Here is a 16245-nt window from a genome sequence, read left to right as displayed (position 1 = left end):
CTATGAACTACAGAATAATGACAATCGCTAAATAGCTATATTTGAGGAGATAGGGTACACTCAAGGGAGACTATTCAAATTCATTAAGTCTTTTTCACTATCAGTTATGGCTGTGTACAAAACTAAAAGAGTTACTAAACGTTTAGGGTAAAGAGGAAGGTGGGTTGAATTTGAGGAAATTGCCCATGAGTTCTTATATCTTTATTGATTTCTTGTATGACCAAAGGCTCTTCTCTTTGGAACAAAGGAACAGAAAAACACTTTTGGGGGTTAAAGTAAATGCAGAAGCAAGTCAAAGTGAGAGAATCACAAATGCAAGACTAAGCAGCAATTTGCTTTAAGTAGACAAATTAAGTTGGAACAAAGCAGATGAGGGAATTCAATGGAAAGTTAAATTTATGTGTATTGTGACTTCTAGTGAGCAGGAGCCCAGTCTAAAACTCTGGCATCCAGGCTCACAATTCAGGGTTTTTCTACCATATTTTGATTTCTGTCGTATTGTCGTGAGTCTGAAAGCTTCAGAGAAGTAAAATGACAGATAATGTTTGCAGTTTTCATAGAGATTGTTTGGAGGAAAGATATAGCAATTACCATGATCCAATCTTTTCATAATCTTTTTCCCCCTCCATGTACTTCTAGAGAAGTATATATAATTTTTAAAATCTCCTTGGGAAATTTCAAATCATTTGGTAATTTTTACATACTACTGAGTTTCTAGAACTTGCTAAATTTTGGTTTACGCGAATTAAAATTACTATGTAATTGGATTTATTGAAAAACTTATTTAAAACAAGACTAACAATAGTTGAGAATTCTCTTAAGACATTGTTGTTTATATTATTTCCCTGACCTATCCTTACACAATCATACTTCTTTGTTACTTATTAATTAGAAAGTGAGAAGAGTAGTATGTGTGAGACAGAGTTTTTTGTCCCTGCTGTAGACCAAGATCTAAAACAGTCCTGTGGCGGTCACTTCTCATGATTGCTGGGGAATGTTTGTGGCCAACAATAAAGAAAAAGTGAAGTCAAAACGTTTATCTTCAGAAGTGGCCCTTACTTCAAAGCAATGAGAAGGTTCACAGAATTCTTAATAAAGATGATTAAAAAGGATGTTTCAGGAAGGGCACAATATGGAGCAAATTACTAGACTAGAAAAGCATTAATTATAGTATAACTTTTCATATACCAGTTGCCTCTTGGCCAACATTGACTTAGCTTCTAATGCAACCAAATGCAAAGTGATTTGGGCAATGAAGATCGTTATTCCACAAGTAAATCTTTTTTTGCAAAACCAAACAAATGAATTTTACAATGAATTATAATGGTTTTATCCTTATACCAGTAGTAAAAATAGAATGTGGAGATTTAAAAATATAAATGGGACTTTGTCAAATTATCCATCCTAATTGAATAGACTTAAGTTTGATTTATATGCTTTATCATCTTAATTCATTGTGTAAACCTGATTTGAAAATTCAAATTAATCTGAAGAAACTTTCATTTCAAAATGAATCAATACATCCCTTTAATAGGAAATTTCAAAAAAATAAGAATTGGTAGAGATAGCTTCATTTCCTAGCAACAAGTCTCATATCGATGTTATATTTTTCCAATTGTGCATATGCATTGTATCGTAAGATTATAATTACATTTCAAATTGTCATAATGTATAGTTATTTTTTCCTACATATTCAAACAACTTAACAAAATTAAAGTCAAACCCAACAAACTAATAATTTTTTACCAACTTAAAGTGCCATAGAGAAAGCTTTTCTTTGTTAACAGCTCACCAGTCAAATGGGTAAGCAATTCTTTTTTCTGCTTTTTTTTTTTAAGATAAATGTTTTTTTTTTTTTAAGGTAATCCCTACACCCAACATGGGACTCAAACTCATGCTCCTGAGATCAAGAGTTTCATGCTCTACCGACTGAGTCAGGCAGGCACCCTGATTTTTTTTTTTTTTTTAAGTTAAATTTTAAGATGAACAACTGACTTGTGAAAGACTAGTCATATATTCCCAAAATATATTGTTATGGCTTAAGAATAGCGTGATAGAATTTCTGAAGTTGAAATAAAATCATGTTTCTCAATGGGTATGTTTCCTTTATATAAAAATTTAGTCATTTATGGATGTTTGGAAAGATAGTCCATTCTTGATTATTCAGAAATCAGAGCAGTCTTTCTTCTGAGTTTTCATAATCTAATTTCTGGATTTACATCAGATCTTATAGGAAAGCAAAATACAAAATACAAAATTCTTACAAATATATAATACAAAACTATCATTTATAAAATTTATAAAATTTAGTCCCCTCTCAAAGAACACAGAATTCTCTATGCATAATGTTAGCCTTTAATACTCCCCATGGCTTCAAGCATCAGTATCCGGACAGTCTGATGTAAAATATAATGTAAGGCAAAGTGAAAATGCAAAACTTCCACAAGATGCAAACTTTCATAAAATCACTGAGAGTGACAATGGAGAGTTGCTAGGATGACAGGCAAATGCATATGTAAATATTCAACCACAGGAGAAGGCAAAAGCAGCTGGAGTGATGAGAGAGTAGGAGCTTCAAAAGAGAATTCTTTCAACACTAAAGGGTTAAGGGAGACCTGTGGGGAAAGGTGAACTGAATTGATGACATCAGGTCTTACTATCAAAAACATTTGTTTGCAACGTTATGCCTCAAAGCAATGAAATTTTGGCTCATTCTCTGTTCATTCCAAGAATCAATACACAATTACAAGTTGTAAACTAAATGTTGTTAAATATGATTATTTTCACAATTTCTATTTCATTTTCCAAGCTAAAGGTCCATCCAGTCTCTTTCACTTCCTCTTTTTCCTTCCCTTCCTCCTCTTTTTTCTCTTTTTTCCTTTCTCGCCCTTCAGTGTTTATGAAGATATTTTGGCCCCAGTGTTAGGATCGACCTTCAGTTGATTTCTCCTCCTACCAAAGTGTCAGATCATGAGAACCTTTTGGGCAGAAACAGAGAAAGGAATGAGCTGGGCCATTTCAAATCTCAATAACCGGAAAAAGAGAGGAATAGGGGTAATGATATCTGCTCTGGAATACCATCATCTTTTGGGGGCAGATATTCTAATTCTGTGAACTTCCCAGTTCTCAGGCATTAACCTCTCAGCGCTGGAGGGGAGTCTTTTCAAAAGCAGAATGTAATCAGTTATACTTTGTAGTCTCATGCCCTCCTTATTCACTTAGATTCCCAAACTTTTCTTCAAAATGAGGTTTTTCAAGCCTAAATTATATTCCCCTTATGGGTTATTATTATTATTTTTTTTAAGATTTTTTATTTATTTATTTGACAGAGACAGAGATCACAAGCAGGCAGAGAGGCAGGCAGAGAGAGAGAGGAGGAAGCAGGTTCTCCGCTGAGCAGAGAGCCCGATGCGGGGCTCGATCCCAGAACCCTGAGATCATGACCTGAGCCGAAGGCAGCGGCTTAACCCGCTGAGCCACCCAGGCGCCCCTTATTTTTTCTTTTAATCCTCTTGCTTGTCCTGCCTCCTACGTGTAGGCCTACCTTAAGGTGTTTGCCCCTCTTTTCCTCCATGCTTTCCCTTGAATGTCTTAGAAATTAGGAGGCTGTGTTTTTATTTTTATTTTTTTTTATTTTTATTTTTATTTATTTATGTTTTTTAGGAGGCTGTGTTTTTAAATAGTTTCATTGCTCACCTGGTAAACAGGTATGTTTTAGGGATTTTCCAAATAGATTTCTGACCAAAAATAAATAAATAAATATATATTTTTTCTCTGCATGAAAGCCAGGCTTTAACAAATGGAACAGGTACACTGTACAGCCTCCCAGGGGGCCTTCTCGTCTTACTGTTCTGCCATATGTGGAAACAAATATCTCACATTCTTCCCTTTCAGTTGGGATTTGAAACTGAATCTCTTCCTAGTTAATATATTCTTTTTGTTAATTGCAAGTATCAGAGAATACCATTGCCGGAATAAAATTTCAGTTTCTTTCATGCATCAGTAATTGAAAAAGGAAATATTACTGGACTGCCTTGCTCATTAGGATTCAGCAGAGAACATCCATATCCGTGAGGAGTAAGAAATATGGTTACCTACCCTCCTGGTGCATTCTACTGAACCATAGGTAATTGATACTGGATCTTTTGGTCACCCCTAGTTCTAGTATGGAGGTATAATAGAAATATTAGGTGTACCTTATAGGTTGAATTCTAATCTTAAGAGGCTATCCATACGTGAAAATTATATTCTTCAGATACCATACAATTGGTCTGCAGAGATTATTTAATGAAAATCTCTTTAGTGATAAGCTGCAATATAAAATGTGAAATGATGATTCTTTACAAGAACATGCTTTATACAGGATTTTATTATATATTTCACTTAAAAATAGACATTAGGTAAAATGTGGTTCATCAATGGTGATTATAAACTTTATAAATTATTTCATGATATTCTTCATTTCATTTACACAGAGAATGAGTAATGTATTGTAGCAAGGAGCTGTTATCCCCTCTAAAGTCATGCTGTAAAGCAATGCAAAAAGGTTTATTATTTTAAAAATAAATTCACAATTTTGATGTTGCTTTTCCTGTACTTTTATTTCAGGAAGTTAAAATACTGATTTTCACAAACATGGTTTTTAACTTTCACTACATTAAAACAACAACAACATACCAAACCCTGCAAAATAACAGTGCTATATTTTGGTTCAAAATTTCTTCTTGGCATTTTGATAAATAAGCCATTGGTACATCATAGTCCACAAAGATGGAGATGCTATGTTAAGGTACGTGAAAATAGAGAGGCTTCAGTAATATCTACTTGGACTATGGTTGTATTTCTCTTCCAAAAAACATTGGTGCCATTTTTCACCTCAGGTTTTTCCTTTAAGAAGCACATTGTTTGGAATTCATATTCCTCCCTTAGCAAGGTTAGGTTCTTTCTTGCCTTGAAGGATACAGAGGTCTTGATTCATGTTTGCATAGAACTAAACTATCACAGTATATCATACCCCTACTGAAACTATTTTGCTGACTTTCTGTCACATTACAAATTGATTTTAAAATACATTTGCCTTATAAAGGCAAAGATTGCTTTGACTGTGCTTAAACACTGCATAAACCAAATTTAGTGATCTGTTTATTCTTCACGCTTGCATGAACCAAGTTGTTTGCACTTCGCAATGTCCAACTGACTGCGATAATTTACTGCAAAAAAAAACCTCTTTCCCCTATTTCTAGAATCTGTAACTCTTTTACCTTATGGATTTAGGAATGAACCAGTTTAATGTTATAACTTACTACAATAATATATTTGTATGTATGTGCTGTTATATTCATATACATTTGCTCTTAGTTGTAATGTATAGAGGTTTGTTCTGTGCTTACTTGGTTGTAAATTTAAGGACAGCACAACGGAGAAATGCACACACATGTTGATTTATTGACAAAGACTGCAAACATATTTCAGTTTATGGAAGGGAAGATGATGTATTTTTCTATTTTATTGTCTTATGAGGTCGATACTGCTATCCTTTGTTTTCAAACGTTAATGGCGACTTTATTTAGAAAACTAGTGGATCAAATACTGTTTAAAATCGGTACTGCCACAGCTTCAGATCAGGTATGCTTATCAACAAATAACACTTGAAATATAAGAAACACTCATTTCAAGTAATACTTAATGATTTTTGAATGATTATAAAACACTTTGCAAAGCTAAGCTTGTCAAGATTGCTTGATCTGTGAACATGTGAGTATTGTAATTTTACTTAAAGAGATAGAAAATTTAAATGAGAAGAAGAGGGGATATAGGGCTATCTTTGTGTTTGATTTGATGTTAAATTTATTCTCTGAGTGAATAGGATAGTTAATTCAGTATTTTAAAAATTATCCTTAGGTTTTGTTGTTGTTGTTGTTTTTTACTGTGTTATACTGATATTGTATAATAAACAATACCCAGTCATCTGAGAATGTCTCTATTCAAAGCAGGGTGTCTTTTTTTTTTTTTTTTTGGTCTGTGGTTCCGATTCAGAATAAGTTAGATTTTTGTTATTCTCACCGAATGTTTCAACCATTTATTCTGGCACCCTATAATTCAAGAAAGGAAATTTAACTCCTACTTGGAAATGAAACATAGAGGAAAATTTCAAAGCAAGCTGCATTGTCTGTCGATTATAATGAGAATTGGCCAAAACCTTGACAGGTTTTTTTTAAAGAAGGTATTTTCTTCTACAGAGGCAATTATGCACTACAATTGAAGTTAATGGTTTTGTTTTAATTTTAACAAATGTGGGGTTGGCCAAGTACCTCTTAATTTGAGTTTGGACAAAGAGAAGTATAATAATAAGCTCTCACAGAGATGGTTTACAAACTGCTTTAACATAAGCTATTCTCATTTGATTCTCACAGCAACACAAAGAGAAGGCAATTATTATTTTCCCAATTTTGGAGTTGATAAAAGGGAAGCACAGATTGTAAACTCTGTGAAGACAAGGATAGTTGGTCTCATTCACCCCTGTTTTCCCAGCACCTAAAGTAGGGACTGGCATATGATAAACTCTCAAGGACCACTTGGCACATGAGATTTTAAGTGGAAGGATGTATTAAATGGCTTCACTAAGGTTAAAAAAAAAAATTAGTACATGGGAGGCCAGGGCAGGAACATGTATCTTGTATCTCCAAAAATACTGCTCTGTTTTTTTTTTTTTTTTTGCTTTTGTTTGGCTATTCGTTAGTAATTATCCCATCCCTCCTGTTTTCTCCTTCCTGCTCCCCATCTCCCAAATAGATGCTTGTGAATTCTTTCAAAAATCTGTATACATTAAAAATATATTTCTTCTCAGGGCGCCTGGGTGGCTTAGTCAAGTTAAGCATATGACTTGATTCCAGCTCAGGTCATGATCTTTTTCTTTCTTTCTTTTTTTTTTTTTAAGATTTTTATTTATTAATTTGACAGAGAGAGACATAGTGAGAGAGGGAACACAAGCAGGGGGAGCTGTAGAGGGAGAGGGAGAAGGAGGACAGGCTTCCTGTTGAGCAGGGAGCCCGCTGCAGGGCTTGATCCGAGGACCTTGGGATCATGACCTGAGCTGAAGGCAGACGCTTAACGACTGAGCCACCCAGGTGCCACTCAGGTCATGATCTTGGGGTCATGGATGGAGCCCTGCATTGGGCTCTGTGCTCAGTGGGGAGTCTGCTTGAGATTCTCTCCCTCTTCCCCTCCCTAGCGCGCACACATTCTCTCTCTCAAATAATAAATAAATCTTTAAAGTATATACACATCCATATATATATATATATATATATATATATATATATATATATATATATTTCTTCCTTTAGTTTTAAATACTCTTAGCCAATAAAAATAGCTGGAAAACAAAGGGCATTTTTTTCTTTTTCTGTTCTTTCTCAGTTTTGATAATTACTGCTATCACAGCATCCACATTCACCTAAAGCAATAAGCCTGAAAGATGTGAAAATCTTTGACATCGAGTCACTGAGTGTGAAAATAGAACTCTATTGAGAAGATAATATGATCAGAAAAAATTTCCGGTAATATATTTTCCCCACAAAGACTGTCATTTCTTACTCTGGAAGGAAAAGCCTACAATTCTTGGGCTGTTTGGACAATTTTGAGAGTGAGACAATAGAAATGTGAAACACCTTCTAGCCCCACATCCTTTGCCCATCCTGCTCTGGAGCAAAATATTTCCGCTTGCGGGGGGACAAGGGGGCAGGCAGTATCTTATACATAAAAAAAAAAAAAACCCAAAACCAAAAAACAAAAAAACCCAGGAGCCTTTCTTACCTAGCCCTACTGAAGTAAAACAAAAGACAAGATTTCAAACCAGACTCTCACAATTCAGAGCTCTTAACATCTTTGTTAATAATTTCATATATTTTTTTAGAGATTTTATTTATCTACGACAGAGAGAGACACAGCGAGAGAAGGAACCCAAGCACAGGGGAGCTGGATAGGGTGAAGCAGGCTTCCCACTGAGCAGGAAGCCCGATATGGGGCTTGATCCCAGGACCCCGAGATCATGACCTGAGCCGAAGGCAGATGCTTAATGACTGAGCCACCCAGGCACCCCATACTTTCTCAGTTATTTCAAGATCTGAATTTGCTAACCCCTCCTCCCATACACACCTTTTCTTTTTTTTTGGCTACATAATGATGTGCTTTGGCTCTGATCTGTAAACAATAATATGTACAGGTTCTTCACTTGCACCAAAGAGACCTATGTGTTCAGACATGAAATATCTTCACCTTTACACTCAATTACATCAGTTAGATGGCATTTTCAAGGGAGCCAGTCCCCATAAATTCATAGATTTCAGGTTTGTTTCCATAGCAATCCTATATCAAGCTAAAAGCATTCTGGAGTTAAAAACTTGTTCTTAGAAGTTTTCAGACCCCAACTCCTGGGACTTTTCTCTGGCTGTCTTTTCTAAGGTTTTATTTATTTATTTGAGAGAGGGAGGAGAGGCAGAGGGAGAGAGAGAGAAAAGCAGTCTCCTCAATGAGCAGGGAATTGGACAATGCTGGGCTCATCCCAGGACCCCAAGATCATGACCTGAGCCTATGGCAGACCCTTAACCGACTGAGCCACCCAGGCGTCCCTGGCTGCCTTTTCTGTTTGTAAGTTCAGTCTCATGACAATGGTATTTCCTCTCCCTGCTCCTTCTCCTTTTCTTCTCTATTCCTCCTTCCCAGCCTTAAACCTAATTTCTCTCTCCTTGTCCCATGGAAAGTAGTTTAAATATTGTCCATTGCTACTTTAGCTTTTGCTGCTACCCCTCTCAGCCAAGGATCTCATCAAGAATTTTCCCAAATCATTCCACAGACAAAATCTGGTTTAAAAAGGCATTTTTTTACATTCTGATTTTATACACTCTTAGGTTTTGTTTTTCTTCAGACAGTTCTATTATAATGTTCTAGTCATATATCAGTAGTCGAGGTTGATGGATGGCGGGGGAGGGGAATCTAAGCAGCAACCCCCCCACGCCTCCCCGCAGAGAAGAATTCAGTCATAGACAAATTGTGAGGCACAACTGATTTAAAGATTTCTGGGAAAACAACGTATCTTAAGCACCAGGAAAGTAGAGCAAGTTTGGCCCAGAAATAATGGCCCCCGCCATATCAAAGGGCCAAGCTGACTCTGACTACAGCATAAATCATTCATTTTGTCCTCATTCATTCATTCATTCCTGTGAGTACCTACTATGGCCCTTGAGCTGTTTTGAGTGCTGGGGATAGAGCAATGAGTAGACAAAAATCCCTTGGCACATGCATTCCCTAAGGAAAGACAGATAATAAATTAGATAAATCAGTTAAATCTATAATGCATTAGCTTAAGTGATACCTGCTAGAAAAACATAAAGGAGGTAAAGAAGGGTAGCAAGCATTCCTCCAAATAAGGCCATCATGGGCTTGTGATGTGAGTGTAAAAACTACAACAAAACAACAAAAAGCCAATTTCATACAATAATTCTGAGATACTGAGGGCACCATGTAACACTCAATTAGTTCAGCATAAGTACAAAAAAGTATGGGAATAGGAATTCTGTATGAGTAGAACAGTGTTGACATGGAATACCTTCCAAAGGCAGCATTTTGGGGCTTGGAAGTGTTGGGGGGCCCAAAGGCATGAAGATCTTAAGACTTTGGAGCATGCCAGGCTTCTGAGCTGAGGCCGCGGAAATCACTGTGGGGCTCAGCCTCAGAGCCGCATCACGGGCGATGGCACTGGGTCTGTAATACGTGAATCACAGCCTGCAGACTCCCACAGGGGAGCGGGCAGGAGAGACGCCAGATCTGACGTAACGGGTCGATGCACCGATCTGCTGGTGTTTGTTGCGCAGCTGGCTTTCTGAGAGTAGTTCCAACACACGTGTTGGTTGATACTCATGTTCAATTCATGAGTTCGACGGAAGTGAAACTTGTTTGTCAGTGATGTGAGTGAACTGTTTGCTGCCTACGTTTTGAGTATCGCAAGAATCCAGCTTCGTGTGCCTGTTCACAGCGCAAGAGCTGCGGACATGACATAGTCACCTGCATCATTAACATCTTCTTCAGTCTAGGTATAGACTACACGACCGGCAAAACGATGTACCAGACCCTAATTTGCAGCACTGGCCGATCTCCATGGTGTAGATACTTGTAAAAACTCTCACTGTGGTTGACTACAAGCGACCAAGGAACATGGTGTTGGCAAGAAATGGGCAAGATGGTACCACCAAATATACTAGAGTATTTCCACCAGATAGACAAAAAAAAAAAAAAAAAAAAAAAAAAAAAAAAAAAAAAAAAAAAAAAAGTAAATCCCATCAAGAGGATAGATAATAAGAAAGGTAGTAAAATATTCAGGAAGTATATGAGTTTTTAATATTTACTACATTTGCTTTAAGAAATAATATATTTGATTCTAAGTTGACACAATATGGTTTTTAACAGTGGTTATGTTTAACAAACAGCTAGTAAAATTTCTGCAAATTTAATACCGGCTCTTGTGAGCCCGTACAAGCCAGCTATCACACACTGCTGGTAGGTGCCAAAACTATATAAATATGGGTTATTATCAGCAATGTGACTAAATTTTATTCTTGGACTCAAATTGCCCCAAAAAGGCAAGTTTAAAAACAAATGTTTTAGTTTTTTAATTTTACTGTTTGCTTTGATGGGACTGGGGCTTTTCTTTGAATAGCTAAGTAGCAGATTTCCAAATCTCTTAGGGTATGTAAATGAGCAGAGAATAATCTCAGCCATTAGTTGTTGATTCCTGCCAGCTTTCCTCTCAGAAAGGTGACTTTTCACTGATGACTCCCTAAATGCGAGGAGTTGTTTATTGCATTCAGCTCCGTACTGTCTATAATCACTGCTATCTAATATGTATTAGGTGGAACCAGATGGAATCGCTGTTATCCAACCATTTTTGACCTAGAAAAACAGTAATTTCATAGGTTTCAATCAAGTATCTTTGCTCTAGTCAAACTGGTCCCGATGCTCCTCTGTTATTTGTGTCTCTGTGTTCATGCAATTTTTCGCATCCGAAATAGTCTTTCTCCTCCCTCCCGCTACTTCAAACCTCTCATCTTCTAAGACTTAACTCCTACTTTCGCATCTCCCACAAACCTAACCCTGATCTCTTGAATATTCATTAAGCAATTCTAAATGTTGTCTCCCCTGACCTTTTGTGATACTTGTATGTACACCACATAATTGAACATAATTGTAGTCTGTCTTATATTATTTGTATGGTTTCTCACATTAGTCTTGTCTATAACTAGATGGTCAATTCTCTGAAGGGAGGAACTAGAATTTAACACCATGAAGCCCCTTTTCCTCCCCTGTCAAATAGAGAGATAATGATGTCAACACGGTGGGGTGATGTTAGGGTTGTATGATAAATCTGGGTTATATAAACTCTTCTCTGGAAGTTTAAAATGAATGTAATCTACTTTTAATGTTTTGAGTAATTCAGGGAAAGGTACGATTATCACTGTGTATGTCTGGCTTAAGAATGAGAAGTATTACAGTTATTTTTTAGGTAATGCTTTTTGGTTTGACTCAATTTCCCAATCTTCCAAACTGATACCTAAAAATGGCACAGATAAATGGATAGATATATAGACAGATCAATAGAAAGATAGTTGTTTGGAGGGGCATAGATACATTTAAAAGTTGAAACACACTGGATTCCTGTCTAGTTGAGTATACATTAAGATACTGTGGTTCTTATTACCTAAGAATAAAATTCCTATCATTTTATTATTCCTGAACCTAGAGGTTTTTTGTGCAGTAATAAGTGCTAGCATTTATGAAGAACTTACTATGACTTTGCTGAGTGTATTAGCTTGTATTCGTACAACAGCAACAATGTATTTTCTATTATTCCCATTTCACAGATGAAAAATTATATAATCTATTTTTTGAGATAGTGAGAAAAATAACTAAATGAAGACATTTGCAAAGAAATGAGGAGAGATTTAATGAACTATCTCTCATGGAGAGTGACTTTACAACAGTAACTCAATTTTAATTCAGCTTCATAATACTCTAGAAAGCATTGCTAAAGGGATATGAAGGGTTATTACCTATAGTAGTAAAGTGAATCCCATATGAACAAGACATAATTTCCAAAGCAGTATATATATATAAAGCTTTGTAATGACCACTGCTTTCAGGGATAATGGTATATAGTCATTCACTCATTTCTTCTTCTTTTTATTGAACACATACTCTGTACAAGGCATACTTAAATATACTAGTTACCTCTTACTTGTCCGCCGAAAGAAATTTAAATTATTGTATGAATTTTGATTAGGCTGATTACAAAATTTTGAAACACAATGGAACCCAAATGAGGGCCAATGCTCATTTCCTAAGTGAACATTTTATGTGCAAACAAACAGCTGCTGGAATTCAACAGAATTTAAAACAAGCTGTTTGTAAATTTTACTGACAGCTGTTTTTGGTGATTTTTGTCAACAGAATTTTCCCGCTTTGCATCACAGCGTTTTTTTGTTTTGTTTTGTTTTGTTTTGTTTTTATTATAGTGTCCCCTCAAAGAGTAACTTGCTTGCTTTAATCATGCTTACAGAGACTTATGACTTGACGCTTATTCAGTGGTACAGCTTCTCAACACAAAATGTCAGTGAGCCTGTTATAAATTGCTTCTGGCATTCCTACTCTATCTTTTATTTGGCTGGGAGTATTTCCACCTGAAAGTGATAAATTCCTGCTATAACTGCTTTATGTGCTTCAGTAATTACACTGTACAGAAAAAGGGACTTTCTACTGAGGTGTCTCTTTAAAAATAGCAAGCAATAAAAGGCAGTGGAATGGGTTGAACTCTCAAATCTATCGAACAAAAAACAATGACCAGTGAAATATCTGTGTCAGACTGTATTTGATAAATGATCAGGCAGTACAGAAGACACCCAAACCTTTAAAACCACGGTTGTAAGGGATGTATTAATGTAACTATGTCCTTAGACTAGTTACTTTCGATCTTGTGACAGAAATCTGGCGGATGCCCTAAAGAACAGAGCTAACATGCTTTCAAACATCATCTGGAAATATCTAGATGCTTCTAGAGACTTGGGTAACTTTTCAGTAAATGCCAAGGTCTACATGACACTGAGATTGTGTCCTTATGTGCAAGTCAGAGACAGCAGCATGTCAAAACAGTTCAGTGGAATCCACTGCAACCAATAACTTGATCACTAGATGTAGCCCAACTGTGCCAATCAAGAAGATCTCTGCACTGATCTTGAGTGGTGGGTGCTGAATAGTTTGGGCCATATCTTTTTTTGTTTGGTTCTTATAAACTGTCTCTAGTACACAGAATGAAATTATTGTTTTTCATTGCTGAGGATATTTTGCTCTTAAAGGATGAACGAAATGTTGTCAATGAAAGAGCTTCACGTTAATTGAACAAAAACCATAAAGATTTTTTTTAAAGATTTTATTTATTTACTTGACAGACGGAGATCACAAGTAGACAGAGAATCAGGCAGAGAGGAGGAAGCAGGCTCCCTGCTGAGCAGAGAGCCCGATGCAGGGTTCGATCCCAAGACCCTGGGATCATGACCTGAGCCGAAGGCAGAGGCTTTAACCCACTGAGCCACCAGGCGCCCCCATAAAGATTTTTTTATTATCTGGCCCTAACATCATGCCATGGATGGTGTTAGGAAACCAGTGGATACTTCATTTGAGATGATACTAAAAGAGACTATGGTCCTTAAACAAAATCCAAGCTGCCTTCAGAGTTCTTGTGTCCTACCTGCAAAGGAATTCCTACGGCAAGTATCTCTGCCCCAGTAGTCGTGAAAGGACTGGCTCCTTCTTACTCAGAATATGTCCTCTGTCCAGAGAGAATTTTAAAGCAAGGATAACTGGCTTAGTGCAACTCAAAAATGCTAAAACTAGTCCTAAAATTGGGAAAATGTACCGGGCGTTTGTTGTGAATTAAGCTTATTGCAAATATATGTATTAAAGCACAGTGCACGTCCAGCGTGAAGGGATTTCCATTGGTTGTGCAGTGTTCCTGGTTTAGAACATTTTTCATGATTTGTAATTCGTTTTTCATAACAACCCTACAAGCGTGAGGTTGGTATACATGTATTCTAAATTTATGAAAGATGAAACTAAGTTCCAAAATAGGTTAAAACAATGGGCCCCTGGGGACCATCATAGGAAATGGCAGGACTTGGTCTGTAACCCCATTCTGCTTCACTCCAGAGCTCTGTGCCTTTAATCATTATGCCACACTGGATTCCAGAAAAAACAGCACAGAGCTTATGACTTTAACTTAGGTTAAGAGCATTTTCACGTAGGAAGGCTGGCTCGGTCAAATGTAGAGAGCACAGACCACACTTCTCGATGCTCTGAGGGTGGTTTGTTCCATGCCACCAATTACCACATTCAGTGGTTCCTAGTTAATTGTTCTCAATTAATAAAGCTTAGGGGGTGGGGAGTCTAGGTTTCATAGAAGTCCTTGCAAACCAAATTTATATCTGACAAAGAGAATGTACACAGAAGAGTCCAAGCGGTTGATTTCACTGCCTGACACCATAATTAAAAGCCAGAGAAGTATTAGTGTACATGGCTGGATTGGGGAGCTAGGCTAGCTTCCCACGCCAGGGCAGGAGAGGCTTGGTGTTATGTTTGTCCCGTTTTGCTTGTTAAATATGTTTATCCAAGTGAATATGAGGAAGATTTACTACTTTGTGAAATCCTTCACAACACAACAGAAGAAAAAAAATTAGCATTTAGACTGTTTTCAACAAACTGTTATATTGAGCCTGCAGATCAGGAAAGAGACCAGACCTAGAAGCCTTGGAGGAGAGCAGCACTACAGATGGTAATCAGTGCAGTGAGGAAGGGCACGGGAGAGAGAAGGAGAGGAAAACAGGCTCAAGCAAGCCAATTTATCTGCCTCAGAATGCCTGTAGGACCCGAGTGGGACCTGTAGGACCTAGGAAGGCTGAATAATTTTGCAAGAGCCTGAAGTCCTGAGGAATATTGCTGAGCTGGAAGAGAGCAGACTGGGAGAAAACAGAGCAACACACCTAAACTCCAATGGCCTTTGGGAGGTCCTTGCGGGCACACGGAAAGGGAATTAAGACCTATAGTCCCTTTTAAAGTGAAGACAAGCTATTGCGAGTGCCCTAAGCTAAGGTTTTATCAAGACCCTGTAGACGGACTGGATTTTCCTAGGTGGTTTTTCTCTGGAGGCAGAATTTCAGGATTTGACGTATTCTTGCTGTACCTCATGCTGGATCAGTTGCCCATCTTTTACGCACACATATAAGTGCTCATGGGAGAAAGAATTGGCTCTTGAAATTCAGGATCTAGGGCTGAGAGTAAGAGTTGATTCAAAGACACAAATCTCATACCACCTCACACCTGTCAGAATGGCTAAAATCAAAAACACAAGAAATAACAAACATTGGCAAGGATGTGGGGAAAAAGAAACACTCGTGAACTTTTGGTGGGAATGCAGAGTGGTGCAGCTGATGTGGGAAACAAAGGCAAAATAATTGTAGCTTAAAATCTCCTTACAGCTTGCAGCCCACTGACAGATACCCGAAACCTGCAGCATGGGACCTTCCACAAGGAATTCATGGCTGCCTTAGTGCCTTCTTGTTTAAAGGTGAACTTACCTTGGCGGCAGCTGGCCCCTCAAGGTCCTGAGAGCTTTGCTTCCAGATTCCCTGGGTTTTGCCCTATCCCTAACCCCACTAATTAAAAAGTATACAATCAGGCACTCCTCACAATCCCAGTACAGCCCTTCCGCCCACAGGTCCTGTCCCTTGAGTAGGGAAGTGGTTAAGGTCTAGGCAGGAGCCTGGGCTCGGCTCTGATGCTATTCTTGGCAGGTGGAGACGCGGAGACAGAGCAGAAACAAGAGGTAAGGGAACAAACCAAGACAGCCCAAGAATCTCAAGGCCACAAGCTTTCCAGTCAGTTCTTAATCAAAGACTGCTACTAAAAGCCCTCAGTGGCAACCCATTCAGGACCTCTCTCACTCCAAAGAGCTTTTTCCTCTCCTTTCAGCTCTCACCTTCACTTAATAAACTTTCACTTCACCTCACCCTTTTGTGTCTGTGCGATTCGTTCTTCAACTCTGTGAGACAAGAACCCTGTCTCATTCTTGTGCAACACAGTCACTCTGGAAAACAGTGTGAAGGCTCCTCAAAATGTTAAAAATGGAATTATCATATGACCCAG

This window comes from Lutra lutra, chromosome 3, assembly GCF_902655055.1.
Source record: "Lutra lutra chromosome 3, mLutLut1.2, whole genome shotgun sequence".
Classification (NCBI taxonomy): domain Eukaryota; kingdom Metazoa; phylum Chordata; class Mammalia; order Carnivora; family Mustelidae; genus Lutra; species Lutra lutra.
Note: the sequence above shows the minus strand (reverse complement) of the source record.